The following is a 27039-nucleotide window of genomic DNA, read 5'->3' on the forward strand; positions in this document are numbered from 1 at the left end:
GATGCTCAACATCCTGTGATTCTGGGCAAATTACTTAATCTCCCTGTGCCTAACAAAAATTAATGTGTTCATCTGTAATAAAACTGGTGCTCATGTAAAAGCGCTCTGATACCTGATGTCTCTGGTCTAGTTCGCGCTGTACAAAACTCTTAAAAAAAAAAAAAACACAAAAAAAGTTACCAATACTTAACAGAAACGTGCATTCAGCATGTTTCCTATGAGGCCTAACGACATTAATGTAAAGTGTTGCACTTGACATCATTATTGAAGTAAAATACTGTAGAATTAGAGACTTAATAGACACTGTGGGCCCGATTCACAGAACTAACTTAAGACAAAATCCTAAACTTACTACTAATTTGGTATTCACAGAAGGCACTTACTCATTTCGGTATTCACAGAAGGCACTTACTCATTTCGGTATTCACAGAAGTTAGGAGTCCTAACTTTAGGACTCCTAAATGCCTTCTGTGAATACTGAAAGTCTTAAAGTTAGGATTTTTCTCAGTTTAGTAGTAGTATAGTTAGGACTCCTAACTTTAGGACTCCTAAATGCCTTCTGTGAATACCGAAAGTCTTAAAATTAGGATTTTTCTCAATTTAGTAGTAGTAAAGTTAGGACTCCTAACTTTAGGACTCCTAAATGCCTTCTGTGAATACCGAAAGCCTTAAAATTAGGATTTTTCTCAGTTTAGTAGTAGTACAGTTAGGACTCCTAACTTTAGGACTCGTAAATGCCTTCTGTGAATACCGAAAGTCTTAAAATTAGGATTTTTCTCAATTTAGTAGTAGTAAAGTTAGGACTCCTAACTTTAGGACTCCTAAATGCCTTCTGTGATTACCGAAAGCCTTAAAATTAGGATTTTTCTCAGTTTAGTAGTAGTAAAGTTAGGAGTCCTAACTACTAACTACTAAACTGAGAAAAATCCTAATTTTAAGACTTTCGGTATTCACAGAAGGCATTTAGGAGTCCTAAAGTTAGGACTACTAACTTCTTTGAATACCGAAATGAGTAAGTGTCTTCTGTGAATACCAAAATGAGTAAGTGCCTTCTGTGAATACGAAAATGGTAGTAAGTTTAGGATTTTGTCTTAAGTTAATTCTGTGAATCGGGCCCACTGTGCTTTAATTCATTAAACAATATTTACTCTTTAGATGATTAAGTAGAAATCTTCCTCACAATATAAGTATGTGTTTAGTTTATAAATTATATAATGGATTTGTGAAATGTGCGCACTAACATTTTACCTTTCCATCCGAATGTCGTTCTTAGTCGCATTTAAAGACATATGTTCAAAGTAATTTTTCCTTTATGAACTTTAACATGATTATAACATACTGACAGTTGTATTAATTTGTGTTAGAAAGTGCACACACATATTAAAATGTGCGCCAATGATTTAATGCTCTAAAGTTGTCCTGACTAGGTCTGGCTTTTCCATTCTGCATAAAATACTGTTTTTCCATTTCCGCTTACATGACTTTTTCCTTGCATATATGTTCACATAGACTGCTGGTTTGAGAAGAGATACGTCGCTGTACTAGCGACAGAGAGAGAGATCATGAGAAGAAGACCTTGACTAGGAACATGGAGAGCCAAAGCATTAACTGTAGAGTCCTATTCAGTATTGTTGCAACATGGCTTAGGTATCCAAGGATGATGTCGTTCCAATGTTCAGTGTGGGACATTTCGTAAATGTTGCAGCTTGCGTGAGACTGGAAAAAGACAATGGAACCCCTGATGATGCAAACAGAGGGGTTTTATCTTAGAGATACTGGTGCAAATAACAGAAGTCTGCATTGTCTGAGATGACTGCCACTTTTTCTTCCACTTTGAGAGGTTTAGACCTCTATGCTTATTCCCTTCGATTCTTTTCTGAGTGTGGCTTAGGCTAACACTCAAATTCCCCTGACCCAAGAAGACTTTGGACCGAGTTTCCAAGATGCTAACACCTTCTCTTATTTCCTTCACTTTCCAAACTTTCCAATTTTTCTATATTTCCCTGAATTTAGAGATCCCTGAGACCATTAGTACTCACAAACATTTCCCCAGGGGCCATAAAGTTTTCTCTGTGATGTGACTGAGGGCAGCATTGATGCTAGCAGGGTGGCGGTGAGAAGGTGTAGGGGTTCTGGGGGGATGGTGGGGCTTTGGCTTTATAGTGGGTATAGGGGAAGCAAAGTATATACATCTAGTGGCTGAATTAAATAATTTGGAAACCAGAAAACCTGTGATTAATCCCGGCTTCCCCAGTGTATCAAATAGTGTGATCCAAGGCAATTGTTTTATTTCACTTACTCTCCTTTTCCTTCATTATCGCATATAAGAGGAACTCAAAATGCAGGACTTTAGGATGTGCATTATACAAAACCTTCTTCTGTGCTTGATTTAATATACTGTACTGTTGTTCATGTATAATAGGAAACCAGGCCACCCAAAGAGTGCACATAACAACTGATTGTAGGCATTGTTCCCAGGGTGGGGGGGGGGGGGAATGAATGTTTCCCAATTTATGTTTAAAACCATCACTTTAAAAAAGGTCAACTCCCCAATGCACTGATATATTCTGATGTACTATGGTGAAATGGGTCTGCATAATAATGAAATGCACTTTTTACATTTTGAAGAAACCATGTCATATTTGTTTCACTTTTTCTGCAAGATGTCTTTAGAAATATTCGTGTTCTTAAAGTTAAGTGATGCATGTCACACTATTTACTTCCTTTCTTAAACTTCAATAAACTTTTAAATAAAGGCTTGCCTGTTTATTTAACATCTTTTTAATATTAGTGCTGAGTCGAGTAAACAGTCGGCAAGTGCTGCTGTTGACCAGGGATATTTCTTAAAACATTGAATCAATCATAGGTTAATTCTCATGAAGGACAAATTCTCATAAGCAACACGACGGAGCTGGAGTAGATAGGACGTTAGCCTGCACCCGAGGACCGGAATAATTCATTTTTCCCGGTTCCATTTTCATTGAGAATCGCATAGTGATCTTCATTATCATAAGAGACAGGACGATTGCCTGTAATCCTTCACCACACCGAACTTTTTACCATTTAGAAGACAGGAGTCGATTCCCTTCACTGGGAAACCCACTTTGGAAGAATTCTTGCAGTACACCATTGTTACTGCATGCACACCCGCCCTCTGAATCACCACGGGCCCTAGTAGGCTGTCCCCATTTTCCTTGTCCTGATGAAGACCCGCATTGGCTAAGACAGTAATGCCCTCCTGGGTTGAAACGTCGACATATCCCCTGGACCAGCTGAAAGACTCTGTATAAAGACTCATTTATTCAGTCTACAGAACTATTCAAACAGCCGTTGTATTCTGGCCTTTTATCCAAGAAACGTCAATATCACGAAAGTCACTTTGTATATATCACGCACCTCACTACAGCACTGAGCACCACTTTTCACTTTGTCACAAATTACAGTTTACCTTTTGTAGTGACAGCCATACAAATTGAATGTGGGGATTTATAGATGACGTAATTTATAAAACTTTTCAAATACCCCCTCTTTTGGTCTCTATGTGTGTTGCTTATGAGAATTTGTCCTTCATGAGAATTAACCTATGATTGATTCAATGTTTTAAGAAATAGTACACACCCGACAGAACCATTGTTTGTTTTGTATATGACCGCCCAGGTTCTGAGGGATACTGGGTCACCCCATTGTTACTATAAGCTGTTGACCAGGGGGCTGCATGTAAAGGTCAGGAGGGCCGTAAGCGACCCCTGGGCCGTACTTTGAGTATCACTGCTTTAGAGTATCGAACCAACTTTTTAGTTTGGACTTCAGCCTAGATGATTTTAGATTTTACTCATGAATAGAAGAGAGAATCAGAAACTCTTCTCTGAGCACCAAATTTTGTTATTGATCTTTTGTGTTGCTGTGAATGAACTACTTGTTTGTCTCATACTGGCACGCCTAAACTTCTTTAGAAGGTTGGGTTTCCCAGTTGTTTTTCTGTATCTTTATAGCATGGTGCTAAGAGTGGGTACACTTAACTTGACTGCTAACTGGTAATAAACCTTCTTAACTGTAGTCATAGATTACTGGTCCTTATTGTGTAGCCAAATGGGTTACACTGTTAATCGAAATTGATTGATGTAATGCTAACTCCCATCACCTATCAGGCAGAAAAAGAAAGATTCTTCATCAGAGGATAAACCGCAAGAGGGTTGGCCCAGACCGCTGCAACAGTGCCTTCTCTTGAGAAACCACAAAGGAACATTTCTCTTTGAAGCAATGGAAGGGCCAGGATTACCAAATTTCAGTGGTGGCTGATGCCAATAACTCTGGGTGGGCAGCACAGCGGGGATAATAAAAGAAACTACTAACTTGCCGCTGCCGGATGCTGCTTCTATGCTCCTCTGCTCCCGCTGTCTCGGTGCTCCTCTGCTTCCCTCTCTACCCAATCCAGACGCTACTCTCATGCTATTGCCCAGCATAAGGGAAGCTCCGGAATTGGTCTGAGCGGGCTGAAATGACACTCAGTTAGAACCTGTGACCCTGAGCTGGTTCTACAGCCAGCTGTGCAGCACAGCTTGGGTGGAGAGATCGAAGTGCCATCCTAAGACAGCCTGCCGAACCTACATGCGCACTTACAGGGCCCCTACCAGTCATCCTCCCTGGCTGCTGCCAATTCTGGGATGCAGAGGATGGCCCAGCTCGCCCTAGACTCAGCTGACTGGATGAGTATGTGAAAAATAAAATGATAATAAAATAGTTTTTATTATCATTTCATTTTTCATCTGCTGCCTTTCAGCAGTGGGGCGATGCTTATTCGCCGTAACAGAGGAGCCGCCCTTCCTGCCAAATTTACTACGAGAGTTAGCACCTACTACCCCTTACTGCCCCTAATTGAAGTGTATGAAAGATGGTCTTAGCGATGAGAGAGGGCTGGAAGCATACTGGGTTACAAGCTGAGGTTGCACCGAAGGGAGTAACAGGCGTCTATTGACATATGGCTCAAAAGTGAGGGGTCCCCAAGTCTCTCCTAAACTTTAACAGTCCCACCTCCAGTCTGAAGGTGGTTTGAGGTGTTCTGTATGTTCTGGTAGAGTGTTCCAAATTGTAGAGCTTTGGACTTGAAGGAATCTTAAGAACTGATATTGCCCTTTGCTACATTTACTAGTTGTGCAGGATTTCATAATGACCCCTGGTACTGCATCTTGGCACATATAGTACTTTGATCTGATTCCATAGGAGCTACTAAGAGCCTGTAGTGCTGCATTTGCACCTACTAATTCCTTGCTCAGCGAGCCTGTCTCAAGCCCTGTTCCAGCGATAGTCTTACCTGCACTAATTACACAGCCCACAAAAAGACAGTGCAAGAGGCTTAGGAAATCCCATATTAAACAAGCTGCTAAAGGCCCTGCAAATGTGCAAATTGACCAAAGCGTACTCGATCTGCAGACCACCTGTAAAGTCCCAGGTGGTGGCCGGTGATTTGAGAAAAGAAGAGGATTTGCTCGGAGAAGCTAATACCATCAAAAATACAGTTAAAGACACTGTTAAAGAAACTAATAAAGAAACTTTTGTTAATCCAAATATCTCCCAACCATTACTGCAAAATGCGGCAGGTCTTTCTCTTTACAGTAGACATAACCACCAGGCCTCGCTACATGTGGCCTGAGCGTAATTACAGTAGCGGTCCGTGGAGGGAGTGACGGTGGGGCAGTGAGGCGGGGCGGGGGAGGGGCAGGGTGGGGAAATGTAAACACCGGAATATGGATGAACGGAGGTAAGTAAAGATTTAAATAAATAAAACGAATTCCTTTGCGCGCGCTGCATCGCAAAATGCGAAGCAGCGCGCGCAACGAAATTCGTTTTACTTATTTAAATGTGTACTTACCACCGTTCATCCATATTCCGGTGTTTACATTTCCCCACCCTGCCAATCCCCCGCCCCGCCCCGCCTCACTGCCCCACCGTCACTCCCTCCACGGACCGCTACTGGTTAATTATCAAGCCACTACTACAGCCAACACAGCAGACACATAACTTATTCAGCTAGATAAACCCCCACTTTCGGTGGTGGGAACGGAGATCACAAATCATTATCGAAAAAAGCCATAGAGAAGTTCAGGTGCTAACTCAGCACCCTGTCTATTCATCCTCTTCTACTGTAAACAGTGATGTCAGACCTGCTCCCATGTCATCATTGCACAACAACCTCCTTTAGATCTTAGTTTACCTCCCACTATGCAATCAATGGTGAATGCTATCAGCCCTCCTAAAAAACTCTGTATCTTAATTTTTACACCCAAATACAAATCGAGGGGCACTTTTACAAAATTAAGAGGTACTTTGCTCTGCATGGAGCAAGAAATCTCTTCTCTGAGGCACATCAAATCATCCAACATCCACTAAGTCACCTTCTTAAGTACCTTGAATTTTGCCAGGGAAGAATCAACAGGTATCACCTGGGCTACTGAGCTGCTTGCGGAGCTGGTGTGGGCGGAGAAGCAGGCATTTGCAAACTGGGACATCAAGATTACCCGTGAGGTAATTGAAGCCTATCATCAATTTCTTTTGTACCGTAGCCCTGGAAAATGTCAATTTTCCCCAGGTTACTCAGGAAAACGGGGCCTACAAGAGCCCACCAAGGGGCTTGAAGTCAAACCAGCATCCGTTCCTAGAGGGGCTCGGAGTCATTCGGCCTCAAAGACATGTGGTCAAGCCAACAACATAAATGGACATGGCAATGTTGCATTGCCCGAGAAACAACCTCAACATACCACAATGGATTGGTCTTGGACTCTGGGTGCCCTATTACTAGTTTCACACAGGTGCTGGAATTATTGACAGAGTAACTTTGTAGCCGATTGTTATCCAAAGGATAGTCTCTCAATTGATGCCTGGAATATTAAGGGACTCTCTGGTAAAATTGAAGATGAGGCCTTTCTAGCTTACATCAAAACTTTTCATGTGGTGATTTTTCAAGAAACCTGGGCCCTAGAGCCTTTAGACCTTCCAGCGTTTGCAGGCTTTAGTAAACTGGCTGTCAAAACCCAAACACTGGGCCGCCCTGCCTGAGGTCTTGCCATGTATGTAGTGGCTGAACTCAATGTTAAAATCGAGGAGATTAACATCAACCACCCTAACTTGCAAGCAAAAAAATTCTTGGAATACTCCCCAACTAGTGCACTTTGTCTGCTAATTATAAATGTTTATAGACATTGCTAGCTAAAAAGAAAGAAACAGTTGACATCTTACTGGATATTACCACTACTCAAACTGCTATGAATCTAGCGCCTCTTATATTAATGACTGGCGATTTTAACATGAATTTTCTGCAGGCCAAAATATGGGATCAAATGGTTGAAAAAATTGACCAGATCTGGCACATCCTCTCATTTCAACCTTGTATGCAGAGAAAGAATACTAATGGGGGACAATTTGTAAATTATGTGGAGCATGTGGGTCTGAGAGTCTTGAATGGTCCCAACGACAAAGATATCCCGGCACAACCAACCCATCAGTTGGCAACCTCTAACTCAATTATTGACTCTTGTGTATCTCCCTTTATTTTGTATGGTAGTTTATTATGCCCTGGGAAGACGGCTGGAAAGCGATCACCAACCGCAGAGCATCCAGTTAAGCTTGCATGTCTCCTTGCATGACTAAGCCCAGCCGGATATCGGCATAGTTTCTACGACCAATTATAGAAGGTTGCTTTGGGTAACAGGATCCATCGGGAAAGTGGAACTCAAAGCCAGACTCCAATGAGAGAAGGTTTGTGAAGCATTCTCCATCCCACTGGGCCAGTGGACCCATCTCTCTAAACTACTCATGGAGGACCAAACCATGCCCAAATGGCTTCAAACATACAAGCATGGCCAGAAGGATCTCAGCCCAACATATAACAGCTAAAAAGAAGCTGAATCATGCCCAAATTTGACCCTACAGAGTGAGACCATCCGAAAGCTGACATCTTCCTACAAAAAAGCCATTTGGGAGTCAGCCAAGACTGAGGCTGACCTGTACTGGTGTAAATGTCTTTCAGCCTCCAGAAGAAATGATGCCAGAGAGCTCTGGCAGTTGGTGAATCAACCCATTAGTCTGCCTCAACCTCAAATATCTCGAAAGCCTCCTGGTCAACTTATCCTCATGAAATGTATGGGGGCTCAGAATCTACACGGGGGGCTCAAGAAACAGAGCCTTTAAGCCTGGAGGGGTAATGCTCTTTGAGTTCTATCTCGACAGCAGAAGTGGAGAAAATAATCCTCACGAGTCGCTGTGACGGTGCCCCATATCCAAATTGCTTACCACAGGCAACCTTTAAACAGCTTTTGGGCCAAACATCTGGTCACCTTATACAATCATGGTTAATTCTCATTAACCATGAATTCCAAGACTGCTGGTGCAGGTCGTTCTGGCCCCAATTTACAAAACAGAGAAAACCATACTACCTTCTTGTTGGTTGATCACCCCGACGGATAGGGAAGCTAAATATTTTTCAAAATGTCTGCTGGCCGAGTTGTCAGGCTGGGCTGATACGAGCTCAGTGGTACCGGTGAATCATTCTGGGTTAATTAGGATAATTGACACAACCACTAACTTCCAGATACTGGCCCTACTAATTAAACACGCTATGTGCTGCTCTTTAAATCTACATCTGTGTTATGTTGACTTTCGTTAAGCCTTTGATGCTGTACAGCGAAACATCTTGTGGTCCAAAATGAAAAGCAGGAGAATTTCGCCTGTCCTCTTAAGAACCATTCAGTTGCTGTACACAGATAAATGGACATGGGTAAGGCTGGAAAAAGTTATGGAGGTTTTAAAAAACAAGACCAACAAGTAATGGCCTAAAGCAAGGATGTGTCTTGGCTGTGTTTCTTTTTAACTTGTATTTTGCAGGGATAACAACAACTCTAAACAGCGACAATTCTCATTTCCCAACAGTGGTTGTATTTAGCGCCTGATTAACGTAACCGCCCAGTAAGTAGCAAAACATGTGCTAAGAGTCAATCTTAACAAAACAAAAACAATGCTAGTGACAAAGAGAAGATAAGATCCTCTTCACCCACACTCTACCTAGATGGGCCACCTTTGTAAACTGAGGTGGAATACAAATATATGGGTGTTATTTTTGATTCAAAAGGGACTTTTGTGAAACAGACCAGTTCGATACAAAGGAGAAACAACAAGCTAACCGCTGATTTTAACACCCTATGGAACTCTGTAAAAGGCCTGTCTCTCCAGCCACTTTTGCAAGTCATGGCTGCCAAACATGTTCCCTCTCTCAACGAGGGAGTTGAGGCCTTGAGAGGAAGAGTGGATAAAACGATTGATAATGCCATAGCGGGGCCATAGCGGCGTCTGTTTAATCTTCCTCGCCAGGCTCACCTGTTCAACGTTGCCTGGAGTTTGGCCTCAAGAGGCAGAGTATAAGCAGTTTGGGTGCTAATTTGAAATGTTGTTATAAGCTAAAAACACGATCTAAGACCTATCTTATGTTCTATAGTGTGGAAAGCCATAAGTGACCCAGGAAACATTTTGGCTGATGATTCTCTAACCCTGGCCTTAACCCCCTTTAAGGTGGAGGATCTTTGGACTCTAACCCTTTCACAACCAGCTTTTAACAGAGTTATAAATTCATCCAGGAAAAAGATCTCATCCCTAAAGGACAATGCTGTACTGTCCAAAATATCCCATTCATGGATGATAGTAGGTTCTTATGAACTCCTCAAACCTCAAACATATTTAAAGGGCTTGATTGCTCTAAAAACTAAGCTCACACTACTGAGACCTCGGTTAGGCATTTTGCAAATATGTTTTAATTCCTCTGTATGGAGGAGATCAACTTCTGAGATCTCATGTCTCCTTTCTAACTATCCACAGGAAGACATTTGCCATATTGTCTGTTCTCATCCAGCTCTAATGGCGGAACGGAAAGGGTTGCTGAAGAGAGGATGCGATGTTCTGTGGGAAATTCCGTAAGTTTATGTGCATTGCAGATTCAAAATTAGCAAAGGCAGAGTTATAATGGAGGTCATTTTGACTGCACTAAGATCAGCTATGGTGACTTCTTAGGATCAGTTGTTTTCATTCCTGAGCTGCATGAAGGTAGATTGAAAGTAAACAGCTTAGCATTATTTTCCTGGATCGAGCACACTAGGATAGCAATTATGTTATACCCTTTGCAGTGTCTATTTTTGTGGCTGTCTTTTTGTGTTTTTAGTACAATGATTTGAAATCCAGGGTAAGCACTGAGCAGTTTTCCTTGTTTATTTTGCACTAACATAGTCATTTGATTGTAAGGCTGCTGTTTCCAGCATAACCACAGTTATGAACTTTGAAATTAGGCCAAGCATACTGTCTTGTCTCCTTGAGGATTTGAAACAGAGTTCCAATCATGAATGAATTATATTGTTCACTCCTTTCAATCTTAAAGGCACAAAGCACCTCTATCCAGAATATTCGCATAGGTCAAGCTAATATGTTTGATATTTCTAGTTTGGTAATTTTGTTAGCTCGCAAATAAGCCAAGCAAGAATATCTTGTGCATTATCTATCAGAGCTATTATATTGTAAGTCTGCTGACTCTTTCCTATGGCCATGTATACTTCAGTGTTGAATTCTGAAACTAAACCAAGGCACCATAGGCCTTTTTAGAGTACTCCCATTAGCAATGTTACCATGCGACATTTAAATTGTATATTCCTTTTAAATACTTTTTTGATTTTGGTTTACCTGATTAATTGATTTAGAAATGTTAGCATGTATGATTCATGCTTTTAATTGGGTCCTGGTTGGGGTGTCAAGTTGCGTCGAACCCTTTTTAGGACTCGCGTGGCGCTGCAGCGCAAAGCGTTACTCGCCTCAGCGAGATTTATTGTGACCGAGGAGTTTCAGAAAAGAGCTTAAAGCCCCGCCCCTCATTTCCAATGGCTGGCGTCACCATTTATGTTAAACGGTGCCCTGCCATTGGAAATGAGCTGTTGGCATTGTTTCCCTTTCGCCTTTTGGTCTGGCCCATCCGGACTGGGTCGCCTGCTTCATGGCTATCATGAAGCAGTTTCTTATCTCAAGGAGGCGTGTTATATAAACACGCCGTATGATCTAGTCCAGATGGGCCGTCCCAAAAGGAGACAGGGCGCAGTGTGTTTATTTTTGCATTGCACTTTCACTTCAAAGTGAAAGCGCGATGCAAAAATAAACAGCGGGAATGGTGAGCGCTTGGTTTTCTTGTTTAAACTTATCTCTCAAACGTCGCCCTAGCAGCAGTCTGGGGTTACCCCAGGAAGCGGTAAAGTGACCACAACTCACGTAAGTATGAACAATAGTCACCCACCTGGGATAAACTCGGTCTCGCAAGAAGATGCAACTCTTAAAGGGCCTGGTTTGCAGAAGAGGGGTAGAATGAATCTCCAAAAACGAGCCCCTCTGCTCATCGACAAACATCTGCTGAGCCACGCGCCAAGTGTCTGCACACAAATGAAGTGCCCTAGAAGTGATGGGGACAGGTGGCCACCATAGGTGTACAAAGTCCCAGAGACATAAAATAAACCATAGCCCTGGCCCGGGTTGTTCGGACCGGTGACCCAAGGTTGGGTGCCCAGGGCTGGCTTATACGGGGGCGGGGGGCTAAGTGCAAGAGAGGTAGCGGGGCCCCACCCTTTCCCCTCACACACACTGTTCTGTGTGTCCCCCTTCCTCACAGCATGTCCCCTCCTCACACCACACGCCGCCGTTCCTCACAGCACATGTATTTACTTTATTCCCTTTTTACAGGGGTTGCGTCGCGGAGCTTTTCATAGAACGGTGTCCCTTCCTCACACTATATGGACAGCACCTCTCCCCTTTACACTACGCGCCTCTCCTTCACACATCCCACTCTCACACCACATGTGCGTCTTTCCCTCTCACTCACCTTGCCTCCATCCTAGCGCCTTTCTAACTAACCCCACAACCTTGATGGCTGACTCCCCGAGTTACGTGCCTTGTGCTCGCACACATTTCCCCTACACGCCCCCCACGCTAGTCATATCTCACCTTAGTTCCTCACCTCGCTCGCCCCAGGCCCCTCTCCCCAAACCTGTCGCCTCATGTCACACACCGCACCCTACTCCCTGCTTCAAGCATCTGCGCCCGAACCCCATCACATTGCAAAGTTCACGCTGTCGCACATGTCACATCTCACTTTAGCACCCTAACTCCCTCATGCTCTCGAACATGTCGCATCTAAATGTAGCCTCTCACATATCTCATCCTACCTCCCTCGGACTCTCCCCCCTGCCCCCACCTTCACATGACATTTCACACTAGCACCCTCACACATCCCTGCCCCTCACATGTCACATCTCCCACTAGCTCCCTCACACACCCCTGACCCCCTCACACATCACATATCTCAGACCAGCTCCCTCACACACCCCTGCCCCCTCACATGCCACATCTCCCACTAGCTCCCTCACACACAACTGCCCCCTCACATGTCACATAATCACACTAGCTCCCTCACACACCCTGCCCCCTCACATCTCCCCTCATGTCACCCTTGTTTATGATCCCTTCACCGATGTGCCCTTTCCACATACCCATCACATCACGTGTGACACATCTCCCCCTGAGCTGCCTCCCGCTCCTCTCTCCCTCAAAGCCCCATCATTCCCTCCCTCCCTCCCCCTCCACGCACAACGCACGCACCGAAACCCAGAGATGGAGGGAACAACCTTCCAGATGGGGAGACGGAGCAAAAGAGGAGGGAAGGAATATACTGGCAAAGGAGAGGAATTAAGGCTCAGGCAGCTGGGCCCTCGGCCTATGGGGGCAGGAGGGTGGGGGTGAGGGGGCAGGAGAGAGGGACCTTATAGAGGGGTGAGAGAGAAGGGGGGATATACTTGAAAAAGAGAGAAATAAGTCACAATTAGCTGGGCCTGGTGCAGAGGCTCACACAGGAATGGAGGGAACAACATTTCAGAGGGTTTAGGGGTGGGGAGAGGTTAGAAACAAGGAGAAAGAAACAAGAGAAAGAAGCATTTGCAATGAAATAGGTCTCGCATTTACGCGAGTTTAAGCTATTAGCATTGTAAATGACAATGCCTTTTATTTATGTTTTAAAAACAAAAATAAAAGGCATTGTCATTTGCAATGTCAATAGCTCAAACTCGAGACATATTGCATTGCAAATGCTTGTTATAACAAAGGAGGGAAGGCAGTACAGATACATGTAAATTATGGATTTTATTCGATGATGTTTTAAATGTACGATTTTCTTGATAAAATTGAAAGTATGAATGAAGTGAACAATAAATCATAATGTACCTCAAGTGCTTTCCCCTGCCCACTGTGACATCTAAATGGCCAGTGGGACTGTATGTTAATATATATTTAACACACCTATCAGAATGCCGTTTATTGCTGGCTGTTACCTGAATAATTGAGTGTCCGACATACAATAAGCAGATATCTTATTTAAGAGGAAGTTAAGCATTTTCAATACTAGCCTTTTTCCATTCATCTGGCTAGACCGTTATTCTCTAAAATTCTATTTCGGCCCAAAAACGCAGAAATAAGGCGAGGCATAAGCCCAGTTTTTGTAATCTAACCTAGAAGGAGGGTAAACAAAATATCCCTGTGGAACAACAGCGATCACTTTATACAGCAACTTTAGGGAAGTCATGGAATCTTTGGCGCGCAATATGATGGAGTATAAATATAAATGCAAAACCACTGGTATAGTCTTGAACTAAAAGCATTCAAGAGGTAGGAAGATGGCCTGGAAGCCGAATGGCTAAATAATATCAAGATAAAGATCTTTGGCTCAATCTAAAAACCATCTGACTGTACAAGGCTATCCAGAATACCAAAAACTAGCCATTGGTATGACCAGGCCGGCTTTAGGGCAGTGTGACTGGTGCAGCCGCATTGGGCCCTGAAGTGTGTAGGGGTGTGCTGACCTCAGGAAGGCGCTATGTTTAGCAACATTTATAACTAGAGAGAAGAGGGTAACTTTTGCCCGGTGGTAGTGAGAGAATCTGAGGAGGTGGTCGTACGTGTAGGGGCACCAAAAATGATTGTCGCCCCATGCGCCACCAGTGCTTACGCCAGCCTGTATGATAAAATCCTTCAATTGGATGCTGCTCCCTGAGATCATCCCACCCATCCTGACCCCTCCTCCCCTGACTGCAGGTTTTACTACAGAGCCCAACCTCTCATCCAGGATCATGGCAAATAATGTCCTATTACTTACCGGTAATCTTCATTACTCCGGGTCCCGTTGTCCTCGTCCCCTTCATACTGACTAGTGAGATAACCTATCTCCTTGACGGAAAAAAGAAAAGCAGGAATGCTGGTACACCCCTCCCCCTCCCCACTGGGAGTACATAAGGGTACCTTACCCAGCATTCCTCCTGAACCACCAAGCCCCAGATTCGGGCCAGAAAGCCCGGGAGGGAGGGAGGGATGGTATGAAGCGGACGAGGACAACGGGACCCGGAGTAATGAAGATTGCTGGTAAGTAATAGGACATTACCCCGAGGTCCCTCCTGTCCTCGTCCCCTTCATACTGACTAGTGAGAATACCCAAGCAGCAACCAGCCATCAGCACCCAACAAACCACCAGGACATAGAGCCATAGCAAAGCCAGTAATTTATTAGAAAACAGCACAGTTGCAAAGAAAAAAAGGGGGATCAGGAGCACACAGCCCGAAGCACCCCCAAACCAAAGTTAGCGTCATCCCCCATTCTGAATCCGGTAATGCCTAACAAAGGTATTAGCAGAGGCCCAAGAAGCGGCCCTACAAATCTCGGAAAGAGACACACCACGAACCTCCGCCCAGGAAGTTGCCCCCCCCCCCTGTAGAACGCCCCTGAACCCCAGCCGGAGGACGAGAGCCCGCAAGGGAATAGGCCAACATAATAACCTGCTTCAACCAACGACCAATGGAGGAAGTGGTAGCCCGGCAATCCCTGGAGACCACCCCAAAGGAAACAAACAGGGAGTCACAACGCCGAAAGGAACGGGTACGGTCGACATACACATTCAAGGCACGGAAAACATCCAGCAAGGACCAGGGAAGGTCGTCCTCATCCACCTGAGCAGAACACAGAGCAGGCAAGACCCGCTCCTGAGAACGATGGAATTGGGAGGAAACTTTTGGAACAAAAGAGGAATCCAAATGCAGAACAACAGCATCCGCAGCAAAAGAAAGAAAAGGCTCCCGAGCCATCAAAGCCCATAGCTCCCCAAGGCGACGTGCAGAAGTAATAGCCACCAAAAAAACAACTTTAAAAGTGACAAACTTCAAATCAACCTCCTCCAAAGGCTCAAAAGGCACAGCCACCAAGGCCCACAAAACCAAAGGGAGGTCCCAAAGAGGAAAAGAAGGCCGAACCACAGGACGCGAGATCGTAAAACTGCGCAACAAACGAGAAACCAGGTCATCCACATCAGGCAGATTCCCCCAAGGGGCATGGAAAGCCCGAATAGCAGCCCACTGGGCCCGCAGAGTTGAGACAGACAAACCCTTCTCAAACCCAACCCAAAGGAACTGAAGAACATCAGGCAAAGGACAAACCAAAGGAGACAATGCCAGACCAAGACACCAATGCTCGAAGTTCCCCCAATGCCTGCCATAGGACTGAAGAGTAGAAGGCTTCCGGGACCGCTGAATAGACAAAGCTAAATGCTCGGGGAGACCCCTATTCCTCTACCCCTGCCTCTCAACCTCCAAACCGACAGTTGAAGCCGCCGGAGGGACAACATCGGAGAGGACCGCAAGGGAGACGGAGGAAACGGGAAGAACCAAGGACCCTGAACCGCCAACAACCGCAGAGTGGGAAACCACGACCGGCGGGGCCAGAAGGGCACCTCCCGATCCTCCAGCACCAGCCGAGACAGAAACCGAGAGATCAGAGCAAGGGGAGGAAAGGCATATAGCAGGCGAGAAGGCCGAGAGCATCCACCCCCCCGAGACCCCTCCTGAGGAACCCGGGAGTAGAAGCGGGGAAGCAGAGCATTGAACCGGGAAGCAAAGAGGTCCAGAAAGGGACGACCAAACCTCACGCACACCAAACGAAAGGCCACCGGAGTCAAGGCCAACTCCAGGGAGGCTGGAAAAAATGACTGAGGGCATCCGCCACCCCATTGTCCACCCCCCGGACATGCACAGCCGCCAGAGACAAGAGATGGCTCTCCGCCCAGCAAAACAACGGGGAAACCACCGCGTTCAGGGACTGAGACCGGATACCCCCTGATGATTCAAATAGGCCACGGTCACAGTGTTGTCCGACCGAACCGACACATGGCGGTGCAACAGAAGGCTCCGAAACCCCATGACCGCCTGATACACAGCAGACAACTCCCGCCAGTTTGAAGACCGCTGACCCTCCAGTAGTGACCAACGACCCTGAAGGAACTCTGACCCCAACCCAACGCACTGACATCTGTCATAAGGACCAATGGAGGAGGAAACTGCAGAGGCAAGCCCTTGGCCAGATTGTCCGACAAAGTCCACCAGCGCAGAGCAGGAAGGATCGACAGAGACAGCGGAACCAACAGAGATAAATCCAGAGACAAAGGATCCCACTAGGCCAACAGGTAAGACCAAAGAGGCCGAAGATGGAAACGCGCCCAAGGCACAGTGAACACCGTAGCCGCCATCAGACCCAGAAGGCGCAACCAAAGACGGACCGGGAAGGACCGACTCACCAGAAACCGATGAGCCAGGGAATGCAAGGTCACCGCACGAGCAACCGGCAGGAAGACCCGATTCAGATCCGTGCGGAAACGAGCCCCAATGAAAGTCAGGTCCTGAGACGGCAGAAGCTGACACTTGGGGAGATTCAACAGGAACCCATGGGCCTCCAAGGCCGAACACACCAACCCCTGATCCCTCAACAACTGAACCTCGGAGGGAGCATGAAGGAGCCAATCGTCCAGATATGGGTAAACCATCATCCCCTGAAGATGCAAGTAAGCCACCAAGGGAGCCACCACCTTGGTAAACACCCTGGGGGCTGACCGCAGGCCGAAAGGTAGAACCTGGAACTGATAATGGACACCCTGAAGACAAAACCTCAGGAACGGACGAGAGAGGGGGTGGACTGGAACGTGATCATAGGCATCCTGAATGTCCAGACTGCACATGTAATGACCCCGGAGAACCAGGGGAATCACCCGCTGGAGAGTCTCCATCTTGAACGGACATACTTGTTCAGGGCTTTCAGATCCAGGACAAGATGAAACCCCCCCAGTCACCTTGGGGACTAGAAAAATGATGGAGTAAAACCCCTGACCCCTCTCCCCCTGAGGAACCACCTGAACCTCTCCCTTGTCCAGCAGAGACCTGACCCCCAGAGTCAGCTCCACTCACTTGGACGGACAAGATGGCCAGGGAGTCGGACGGACCCCCGATTCAAGAGGAGGAGCCGAAAACTTCAAGAGGTACCCCAAACGGACAATGTCCAGCACCCACAAGTCTGAACAAGAGGACATCCAGGCAGGAAGAAAAAACCGGAGCCGACCTCCAACCAAGGATCCGGCACTGGCCACCCCCAGACAGTCAGGAACGGGGCTTCGCAGGAGGAGACTTCGCCTTCTTGTCACGACTTTTCCCAGACTGAAAACGACCCCTGCCTCTGGTAAACTGCCTGCGAGATGAAGGACGGAAGAACGACTTATGCTTAGAGAAAGCTGGCACCGCAGAAGCCTGCTTGAGAGAGGAAAAATGCTTCTTCTCCTTAAACAGCCGATGTAACCTGCCCTCCAACTCCTCACCAAACAACATAGTACCCTGGAAGGGCAACCGCAGAGCAGCAGACTTCTGGGCCGAATCAGTCTTCCAGTCTTTGTGAACCAAGTTACGACGAGCAGAAATTCAACCTGCTGTTCCGCACAAGCCAGAAGACCTGAACAGTCAGTGGCATCATCCCTAGACCCATACAAGGACTTCAAGTCTGAAAGCAGAGACTGAGCCACTTAAGTCCCGTAAATGCCAGCCCTGTGCGCCAGATGAGAACCAGAATAAACCTTCTGCATGGAAGCGTCCACCCTCTTGTCCACTGGATCCCGCACAACCGCGTCCTCAGCCAAGGAAGTACGCCCAACGAGACTGGGCACAAAAGAATCCACAGGAACAGAGTCCGGCAAGACCCTAGCCATATCCTGAAGAGGATAGAGATTAGCCATGAAGCGAGGGAGCAGAATGCGATCCGGATCCTTCCATTCCCGGTCAAGCACCTCACTGACACATGGATGAACCGGCATGACCACAAGAGCAGAGCACTGGAACTGGCGAACCAAGGAACTCCCAGAAGTACTCAGGGCATCATCAGCAGGAAACCCCATATTAGCCTTCACATGACTCAATAAGTCCGGCAACATGTCCTTGTCGACATACTTGCCCTTCAGCACATCGCCCCCCAACCATTCATCCTCAGACTCAGAAGAAGAAGAAGAAGGAGGCGGAGCCCGACCCAAAGACTTGGACCGGGGAGCACCCCCCATTTCCATCAAAGACTCCCTAATGAGCCTCCTAAGTCTGGCATCACCAACCTGGGAATGATGCCCGGAACGTGGAGAAGAAGGAGAAGAGGATGACGATTCCGAGGCAGAAGAGGAAACATCCACATGCCTGCTCTTCTTGGCATGTTTACCCATGGCGCCGGACCGCAGACCAACCAGGCACCGCAAGCCACCACAGGAGCAGGACCGCAGGAGGAGCAGGACCGCAGGCCACCCAAGCACAGAAGCCAGGCAGCCCACCTGCAGCCCAGGACCACAGGAAAGAAGAAGACTCCAAGCGGAGGCAGCCCAAATGTGTGAAGAAAGGCACAGCCGAAACCGGCACAGAACACAGTAGCACTTTACCCCCAAACGGCCAAAAACAAATGCAGCGAAAATCCAATAACCAGGGCAGTAGAAATAGCAAAAGACCGCTATTCAGTACTTACAGACAGGGCCGGCAAGCACCCCATGCCACCGCCGCAAGCCGCCATCAATGAAATGCCTGACTTCCTGCTCGAAACAAAGGAAGTCAGGCAATCACGGGAAGGAAGCGCCCCAGCCACACGGAGGCCGCCACACTCCCGAAGAAGAACCAGGAACTGCCACGACCCCGACATGCCCAGCAACATGGAAGACGCGCCAGGACACCACCAGCGGGAAGGAGACGTCCTCAGGAATAGAAGAACCGCCAGGAAGTGCCAACATGGCTCCCCCCAAGCCCGGCAGGGGGGAGACCAAGAACACCAGCACAAACCCGGAGCCCAACAACAGGTAAGCACCAGGAGCTCCAGGCTCCTGGTCCACTTCATACTATCTGAAGACAGAAAAAAGAACAGGAGGAATGCTGGGTAAGGCACCCTTATGTACTCCCAGTGGGGAGGAGGAGGGGTGTACCAGCATTCCTGCTTTTCTTTTCTCACTAGTCCATATGAAAGGGACGAGGACAGGAGGGACCTGGGGGTAATTGCCGATTTCTTCATCATCAAAGTCACGAATATAAGTAGCAGCATGACGGTGAATTCATTAAAAGCGTCTCACTCTTTTCCAAGCCATGCTGCCAAAGCTTGACTAAGCCCATCCTCACAAGGTCCCCTTTTCATCTGGCTCCTGTTGTCCTGCTGTGCGAAATGAGGACCTGGCCTGGGCCGTGTGGAATTTACTGTTGCTTTTGCCTGACATATTCTTAAGCTTTGTAATACCTCTTTTGGAGACTCACTTAAACGGGTCGTTTGCTGCACCCTGCTGTTGCCATTGCTTCTGCCTGACCAGCCAAGTCCCTGTGGCACTGGGCTGGGTTATTGCAGCCTGGTGTAATGCAGTGTCCCTCAGAACAACACTACTTCATTGAAACGACTGAAGAAATGACCATCACCAAAGCCAGGCTCTACATAGAATCCATTTCACGAGCAGGCAAGTATGTATAAAGCAAAGGTTTTAATTGTATAGGGCCGTTACACCTGAAGCTATAGTGTTTGTCTTATGTACTAAGAGCATGAGCGAAAACTGAAGGCGGCAGCACTACTTCCTCATAGTTTGTGAGGAGAGCTGCTCATTTGGTTGTGAAGCTGTTAGCCCGGGATAGTGAGGCTGGTTTACTCTGATACGAGAGTGCAGAGAGCTCAGCGTGCAAAAACATGTATCAGCTCTCACCCTTAGCTGTGAGGCTGAACTTGCACACAGATTCCTTTACCCTGGTTAGATTCGTTTTGTGGTTGCTCAATGACCCTAAACCACACTTACTCAAGATTTGTTTTTTATTTTATTACCAGCTCGAAAAGAGAAAGGCACCCGCCAAAGTGAGATCTACCAGATACAGTTCTTTAAAGAAGAAGAGAGGAGAAGCAGAGTAAAATAATACTCTATTTAAGAACGTGTGTATGGTGTGAAACGACCTCCCCAGCTTCATTGGAAATTCATTGGCTGTTTAACTGAACAGCCATGTTTCTTTGCTAGTCACAATCATTGTGCAGCTTAGTGAGTGAGAGTTGGCTGGTGGGTGAAACCCATATATCCATCCTGAAAAAGCAGTGGGCTGCAGGGTGAATGGTCGAGGTGCCCCAGATTTGGGATGTACTGTTCCCACCAGGGGCAGGGGCAGTGCTGATTTGCATTAGGAGGGTCTCTGGGACTGATTTAGAGTTCGGCACACAGGTTGGCACATTGCAATGGTGACGGCATACCCTGTCTGCCCAACTCAAGTTTCTTCCTGCCCAATTTTGAGTAAGGTGGGACACAAGTTTTACACCCTTACAGAAAAATGTACTCCGTCATGTGTAAAAACATCCTCCGATGACTTGACAGAGTATATGCATCCGGAGGTAAGCCACCCGACTGTCCAAACCTATTAAAAGTGAATGAAGGGCTTGTTTGTTTTCACTGTCCAACACTGCCAGATATACACAGACATAGCAGATCCGACTCAGTGTCCCCAGGTTCAAATACTGAGACAAGGATGCATTTATTTGGGGGGAGTCATACACCAAACACCTCCTGAAACTACACCACTGTTCACAATGGATGGACCCAATGTGAGAACCAGACTGCCCAGGATCTCATCACCACCCTCCTTATCTGTGGAATCACACCTTCATTTGTACCAGCCTCAAAGGCAGGCAATGATGTCTGAATCAAATTTCAGGTGGCTGCCCATATTAACTCCTACCTCTGAAGTACAGGTAACATCCAGGACAAGGAAGTCTCGTTTCTTTACCGTCATAGCAGCAGCTGGGTAGTGAGGTGTGGGTGTATGTCTGTCTGAGGTCACTGGAGAGGCCACACAAACTGCTCACTTTGTCACTAAATCTAATTTCAGTAAATACGGTTCATGTTTAACTTATTTTTCCTCAAAATGATCACTATTGCCCCTGACTTCATATTCTGTACTCGGGGATGGAACACATCTTTTCACAGCTCCACTAGAGATTTATGGAGGTGTGAGTGACCTTTTCATTTAATGTCACATGCAAGAAAAGACACCCTTGACCTTTTTTATCCTCCCCCTCGTGACCTCCAAGGTGTGTGGTCTAGAAGTTCGAGTGCAGCTTATTGCCTTGCACAGTTTCCCTTTCCCTAGGGTAACCACCTTCCTGCAGGTCATTTCGAAAAATATTCCAAATCCTGGAATTTTGTTGCAGTCTTGTTTTGCTGTCACTGTATTAATTAGACCAACACACCTGAAATCAATGATTTTTAGGTGGGAAGTTCAGGTCTGGAGGCACTGTTCAGAATGACCTGGGGGGAGGTCACCGTCCTAACTTCCCCTCTATGCCACGCTCTGCTACCTTAATTCTGTCTCCCCTCTCACTGCCTGCTCACGCGTTCTTGGCACAGCATAACACATCTTCTCTGTCTCTCCTCCTGTCTGCCCCTACACACCCTGGGCAGTATCCCGATGAGATTCGTGGGCTCAGGGCAGCGCCGAGGGTTCGGTTTTATATGTCTGAAGTTTGTAAAGTGAATACATGCAACCAGAGTTAGTACATTAGTTTAGACAGCATAGCTCAGAAACAAAAGGAGGCAAACCTGTTCACTTTTTCTCAGCTGGTCTGACTACAAATCAAACCTTAACTCAGAGAAATATTGAGTTAAGTTACATTACTTTACACATTAGAGTCGCATAGAAACTGGAGCTCAGCTCTGCGATGAGCTAGCGTGGCCTTCCATGACACAGCCCTCTATCTCTTTTGCCCTATACTCTACTTAACCTTCTTCTCCACCTTCCCATCCACCCAAGAGTATTCAATAGCAAAGTGGTGTCTTCCTGCCACTACTCCCTACTGCACAGATTCAAGGGGGTCTTTTCTGCCTCTTTTTAAAGAACTTGGGAAATCAGTATTTTTCTGGTGTCAAGTTTATCTCAGTCAAGATTTCTAGCACAAGACTACTAAATACAGAATTCTATTCGCTGGTAGAACTTTCCAGACGGCATTTCAGATTAAGGAGATCATCATGACCTCTGCAGATAAGCCACCAAGCAAACCAAGTTGGCCCGCCCTATTTAAAGTATCATACCTGTTCAGAAAGAAATGTTACTGAAAGTGCTTGTATTAATTCACATGAGTGAGGGGAATGAAGTTGAACAGGCTTAGGGCCTAATTACGGCTTAGGCAGTGTGGGAGCAGGCCGTCATGCCAGTGCCCCACTCCCACACTGCCAAAGTCCACTGCTGCTTGCCAGATTACGAGTTTCCTCATGGTCTGGGGGGCGGTGCATTGGTGGTCTCGCTGCAGTGCAGTTCAAAGGCTCATATGTGAGCCTTAGGACTACACTGTAGAGGGAGTGCCAAAGCACGTTCCTGCACGGCATGCTGTGCAGGAACTGAGGTGCATGCACACAGGGGGGCACACCATGTGCCCCATTGCATGTATCCCCAGGCCCTGATGCAACAGTGGGCAGTTTCCTCACCGCCACCCTTTTCAAGGCAGGCTCAACTACATGAAAAGGGTAGCAGTGAGGAAAGTTGTAATATGCTTGGTGATGCCACAGTGTCACCGCCGGCATATTGCGATCCTCAGACCGCCATGCCACCGCCGTGCGATCGCAGATCCCTGGCGGTTTCAACGGTCCCATGGCGGTCCAACTGGCAGAGTCAGAATACAGCATTTGGTCCGCTGGAGCGTCAGTTGCAGCACCGCTGTGCCACGTCCACATATCACCAAACTCGCAATCAGGCCTTTAATGAAGTTTAAAGTCAAGGTATAGAAAAGGCTCAAGACTTGGGGCACAATAAAAGGCAGATGGAATTCCCTACAGTATGTCTGAGAATGTCCTCATCTCTAGCTTTGGGTAGCTGATGCTGTTTTTTTGTATAATTGTTTTTGGAATTCACAAGCCTGCTTGTCCTATTTTACCTATCTATAGTTCATGGCCATCTATCCCTTTTAGGTCTTGCCTACAGACAGTTGTGGCTGTCTTACTAGCCTCATGTAATTAAAAAAACACCGTAAATAAAAATACATACATGTGTACAAACAAAGAAGGAATTTAGTTCAGCCATCTTCATTTGTGATTCTCATTTTGCATCTAGTATATAGCATAGGGCAGTCAGTCTTCACGCCTCAGACATTGGCTTCTTTCACTGATCACGTGTACATTTACGTAAAATGAAGTGCATTTCAGTACCAGGGTTGGTGTACCCATACTTTAGTTTGCCACTGCTATTTAATGTGATTTGTTTTTTTGTCTACCTCTTGTGTTAAAAGTATCTTCAGGTTGCAGCAAAGCAAATCAATAATATTTTTTGCAGTGATGGCAATAATTTTATTTTGATATGCATTACTGTTAAAAAGGTTTTCTATACCTATTCTATGTACACCTACCTCATATTAAGTAACTGTACTGGCCTATTAAAATGATATGTAATTGCTATTTGTTTTACATTTTAAATGTTTTTTGCAGACATATAATCACCACATTTCGGTGAAAGTATTTTGTTTTCTTTTTTATTTTGTAGCATATGATTGCAATAAAAAAACAAGCACTGCATTAGCTTGCCATGACATAACATATATAAAGTGCTTGTTCAACCACTGGGGTTTCTTGGCGCTGAACAGTACATTTTTCTGGTTACACAAATAAATGCTACTCATTTTATTGACCTCAGAACGATGGAAGGCTGAGTGGACACACTGGAATTCAAACCTGTTACCATGAGGCAAACACAGATTCCTGGAGTAGATACATTAATTCACTGCACCACCATAGCTGGCTTGGCCGGACGGCTTGGCTTTAGCAATGTTTGTTTTATTATTTTCTTGTACATAGAATTCCTAACCGTTAGATATTGTTTACAGAAGTGCAAAGAAACATATATATAGTAAGCAGAATCCAGAATTTTGCAGCAGATAGGCATTATACATATGCTAGTTTGCTTTGAAACTGATTTCTGAAACAGTGAGTACACGTGTTAGCAGCCTGATAATTACATACCTCAAAGTGCTTGGGAGTAGTGCTAGTGGTAAAGTGATATGGCAGCAGATTATGTAAAATGGATGGGTTGAAGGAGTGAGGGATTAAGGGTGGCGGGCGAGGGAGTAGTGTGATGACTGGGAGATCATAGGATTTTAAGCAGGGGCAATTGTAAGAAAATACATCATTTTGATATGACCACACCCATTTTTCCATATCTGATTTTTCTGACTTGAGACTGTGGGCCTAATTAAAATGTCGGGCAGAGAGCCTCCGACCACTCATTGTAGGTTTAAACTCCAACCTCCGTATTACAATGACAGCGGTCGGAGTTTACACCGGCTGGGGAATCAGATTCAGTTCTGATGGGAAGGAGCCCAGTTTGAAAGGCCTCATAATCCCTTAAAGACGGCCTTTCCGCTGTCGGGATTATGATACCACTTTCCGACAGCAGTTCCATGTCAGCCTTTCTGACATAGAACTGCTGCTGGAAAGTATCTTTTGGGGCCCCTAGCAGGGCCCCTTCCCCCCCCGTCCCTCCGCATGTGTCCCTGGGGGGGCATCTATGTTGCCCCCCTTCACATCCCTGCTTGGTGCTTGCCACACGGTGCAGGGATGTGTAAAAACTTCAATTGTTTAATGAGAGCTTGTGCTGTGGGCGGTTTCAGCCAACCGCACAAGATCCCATTGAGAAATGGAAGCTTGCGGCTGCACCATGTGAGGTCTCATCCTAATTGCGGTGTCAGAACCGCCGACCTGAAGTCAGTTGGTTCCCCATCCGCAGCGATGTCAGTTGGACCGACATCGTAATCAGGGCCTGCGTGTGTGGTTTCCTCTTGTACTGTGCTTTGGAGTTCATTTATTCGCTTTTTTACGTATCATGCATGGCTATAGTAAATGGAAAAAGTAATGCACCAATTATGCAATTTAACTGCTATTCAGTGTCACCGTGCATGTGCTCTGTTTCTAAAATGGCACTGTCAACACTTGTGTCACCAATTGGTCTATTTAACTTTCCTGTAAAGCCAATAGAAGAAGATGCAGAATTTGTGCATATGGCGCAAGTTAAATGTCATAGGTGGGCTGAATTTGTGTTTACACCAGCCAACTGTACAGTTTCAGGGGGCACCACGGTGCCCTGGTTAGACAGAATTTTTAAAAGTACTGCAGTGACACATGGTAATCTAATTGTCACAGATTGACCCCAAAATTGTGTGTTGGTACCCCACAGGGCTGGGTGCTTAATATATAAAAATGTGGCATACAACATATTAGAAATAGTATGCCCTCAAAGGATACGACTGTCCAATGTTGTTTTCACTGCATCAGTAAATATGCATTTTCATTGACCAGGCTAGCTAAAAATAAAATCATGATATTATATTTTGCCAAGGTAAAATGATAGAATAATGATTAAATCATTTGATTTACTAAGTTTCAAAAATCTAATTCAATAGTCAAAGTAGATTTTTGATAACGTTAGTGGAAACCATAGCTTTTGCTGCATAAGAGAAAAACAGTTTTGAACCATTTTGCCTCATAGACCTTTTCCTCAGGTCCAATATACATAATTGGCTGGTTGTTTTTGACTACATTCCCAGAAGATAATTGTTTGGTCTCTGGGCCAAAGAAGACAATTTTTTGTCACCAAGTGGTCCACTGCCAGAGATTAGTCATCGGGATGGGAGCCAAACCAGTTGGCTGAACGAAGGGCGGCCTTATCAGTTCTTCCTTTCACTTGGAGCTGCCAAATAGGGCTGGTAGTATTTGCTACCATTTAGTCTCAGAAACATCTCAGATGTCTTGGCTCTAATAATACCAGAAGGGAAACACGTTTGGCCCAGACAGAGTGAAGTACATCTCATCGTAATAATGCAGTGGCTTGGTGAATGACAAGAGCTCTTCAAGGTGTAGGCTGGTGGAACCATCTTGTTTTAGGGCCCATGGGAAGGGTTAGAGTAAACCGTGAAAAGTTCTGTAAAAGAAGGTGGGAAATATGAAAGACAGTAGTCAGGATTGGATGTAGAGAAATCTCTATTCACTGACTAGCGTGCAGGATAAGACTCGTACCTCACCACTACCTCCACAGAACACTTCTGCACCTGGGAAGAAAATATCTTTTTAAGAAGAACATTTTGCCTGTTTTCTAGAAGAAAAATACTGAAATAGACTCATTACTCCTACTGGAATCGAGGCTTTGCCACTGCTCTCCAAGTGTTGACCTCCTGCTTGCAAGCACAAAAAGTATAAGGACTTCTGACTCCACAAGGGTGCAGGTGACCATTGAGGATTCAAGCCTGCAGGAGCCTTATACTAAGGACTGACAGCAGGAGTGACAAGGAGGAGCGACGGGACTGGAAAATGCAGCTGAGGCTTCCATGGAGATTGTGCAACCTTGACAGACAAAAAAACCCAGTTTTGTCACAATGAGGGCTCTTTGCCACACGTAAAACAGGCTCATCAGGACTTGATGGTGAAGCTTTATGGCCTGATGGAGCTATGCCCGGCTGCAGCTGCCAGCCTTGCCTTGCTGGTGGATTAAAAATGTGGTTAAGTTAAAAGGTCAAATTAAATTGTATCTTTTGCAAAGTGCTATACCCGCTTAAGCTACGTAAACTTATAAGTTAAATGATAACACAGGAATAATAAAAGGCAAACTC

At 45.9% G+C, this 27039-nt stretch overlaps 1 protein-coding gene and 1 long non-coding RNA gene across 3 annotated transcripts in view; one reads left to right on the top strand and one right to left on the bottom strand.

The window, feature by feature from the left end:
* Positions 1-27039, bottom strand: part of GYS2 (glycogen synthase 2) — a 528148-nt gene that overhangs the window by 12566 nt on the left and 488543 nt on the right. The gene's annotated exons all lie outside the window — the stretch shown is intronic.
* LOC146855146 (uncharacterized) overlaps positions 18605-27039 on the top strand; it is a 44315-nt gene continuing 35880 nt past the window's right edge. The window contains exon 1 of the long non-coding RNA XR_014981282.1: positions 18605-19243. This is a non-coding gene — a long non-coding RNA (uncharacterized LOC146855146). The remainder of the gene's footprint in view (positions 19244-27039) is intronic.

The sequence above is a fragment of the Triturus cristatus genome, chromosome 4_1 (genome assembly GCF_964204655.1).
Source record: "Triturus cristatus chromosome 4_1, aTriCri1.1, whole genome shotgun sequence".
NCBI classification, from domain to species: domain Eukaryota; kingdom Metazoa; phylum Chordata; class Amphibia; order Caudata; family Salamandridae; genus Triturus; species Triturus cristatus.